The sequence below is a fragment of the Pan troglodytes genome, chromosome 20, assembly GCF_028858775.2.
Source record: "Pan troglodytes isolate AG18354 chromosome 20, NHGRI_mPanTro3-v2.0_pri, whole genome shotgun sequence".
Classification (NCBI taxonomy): domain Eukaryota; kingdom Metazoa; phylum Chordata; class Mammalia; order Primates; family Hominidae; genus Pan; species Pan troglodytes.
In genome coordinates, this window is record NC_072418.2 from 18562694 (window position 1) to 18564908 (window position 2215).

The 2215-nt window shown below is 45.2% G+C and overlaps 1 pseudogene; it reads right to left on the bottom strand.

Annotated features, from left to right (window-relative positions):
• Positions 1-749: 749 nt before the first annotated feature.
• On the bottom strand, positions 750-2009 carry LOC100612379 (inositol polyphosphate multikinase-like; annotated as a pseudogene).
• Between the last annotated feature and the right edge of the window lie 206 nt (positions 2010-2215).

Consider the following 2215-nt stretch of genomic DNA (forward strand, 5'->3'; position numbering starts at 1 on the left):
TAACTTCATACATAGCAAGACTAAGGACATCAACCTGTGCTTTTGAGATTTTGGTAGGTGTTCTAATAATGTATTATTTTAAATATGGCTCATTGTCAAATTGGGTGGACAGAGATTTCATGAATTGGTTACAGAAAGCTAACTAAACTCTTAATGACTGAATAATGGTTTGCATTTTGCTTGAGCCAAAAAAGATGTTTAAGCCATGTACCACTACATTCCCTGCTTAACATTCCTAAGTTTCTTTATTCTTCATAGTTTTCTAATGAACATATAGTTTTCCTGAGTAAGATTATAAAAAAGTTAACCTTTCTTCCAAAAGTATAAAGACAAATAAAATGTCGACTCACAATACATATTTTTTGCATAGCATTAAAGGTGCGGAGACATTGCCTGCTCCTCTTCATTATGATTGGCCCACCTCTTAAAAAGACTGCAACAGGCCGGGCGCGGTGGCTCACACCTGTAATCCCAGCACTTTGGGAGGCCGAGGCGGGCGGATCACGAGGTCAGGAGATCGAGACCATCCTGCGTAACACGGTGAAACCCCGTCTCTACTAAAAAATACAAAAAATTAGCCGGGCGCGGTGGCAGGCGCCTGTAGTCCCAGCTACTCGGGAGGCTGAGGCAGGAGAATGGCCTGAACCCGGGAGGCAGAGCTTGCAGGGAGCCGAGATCGCGCCACTGCACTCCAGCCTGGGCAACAGAGACTCCGTCTCAAAAAAAAAAAAAAAAAAAAAAAAAAAAATACTGCAACAGACGATTCAATTGTCTAAAATACTTCGAAGTACAGAAATTAAATGCTTTAGCCCATAAACATATCCCTTATCTACTGTGTTGCTAAGGAACATATCAGCCATATCTATCATGCGCACTTCAGCAGTCTCTTGGCAACCAGTGGGAAGATGGTAGACAACTTTTTCCAGTTGGGAAAGTACATTCCCATTTAAATGTTCCTGTGACATGCTTTTCCACCCATTGTCTTGCTCCAGATTTTCAACTTTCAATGAAGTCTGACTGTGATACTTTTTTGTATACATTTTCCTGTGATGGGCATACATCTTGGACAAGCTTTTGCCTACTGAAGCCTCTATTTTTCCATTCACTGTGGAAGTTAATACATGAAAGTTATTATTGCACTCTAGTACTTCTGTGTCTGACAGTTGTCCTTTGGACAAAAACTTTTCTGCCAAATTTCTGTCATTCAGTTTTGTAGTGATTGGCTGAGATGAACCTTCCTAAAGAAACAGTAATGAACTTGCGTAAAAGTTAAGCTGCTTCTGGTTTTCAAACCACTGCAGAATTTTCTCAGTCTTCTGAATAATGGCAGCAACAGCATCTTTTATTAAGCAGTACCCATTATGAAAAAATCCGGAGACTCCATCCTTTATAGCTTCTTTTGTTAAGCTTCTTCCATAATGTTGGTTTGTGTCTCATAGCTATGGGAATGAACAAGATAAACCCTCATGCCAAGCACCAAGAACCCAATCTCTTCCATTAATGGGTCCTTGCTGACCTGTTGCTGAATTTTCTCAGATGAGGCAAAAAGGATCATAGCTTTTTTGCCCTGTCTTTACATCCATTATACAGGGCTTATTAAAATTATGGGTCACATTTTCCAGTTTTAGGTATAAATCGTTTGGGGCAGCGGGAGGTGGCCAGATGCCATAATATTTTGGCAAATATTGTCGTAGCTCTAGAAGAACACCATCGGTACAGTCAGCAGCATAAACCATATTATAGAATTCCAGCTCTCTTGGGCCCCTTGGAGGTGGTTGTAACTGTTTCAAAACTGTGCCATCTGGATGTTGCAGTATACCCATTTTGTCCTTCCCATACCTGTGCCCGGCCACCTGATGCAAGATGGGCACACAGCCACTGAGGAAGCGGAGTCTGCCGCCTGCCGGCTGCAGGGTGCCCTTAGGGGTGGCCTCGATCGCCGGTGGGGTCCGCATTTCTGGGGGACCCGGCGCCTCGACCCGGAGCGGGGATGGTGGCTCTCTTGCCATAACGGAGAACAGAAGCGGTAGGGTCAGCGAGAGCAGGAAAAAAAAAAAAAAAAAAATAGGAGGAGGGAGGGGGCGCCGGAGAACCCAGGGGTCGCTCAGGCTCGGGCGCGAGGAGGCTTGGGGGTTCCCGCGGCTGGTGCCTGCTGAGGTGAGGGGAGGGGGCCCATGACGCCGCGGCGGCGCGGGCACTCCCTCTGCCCAACTCA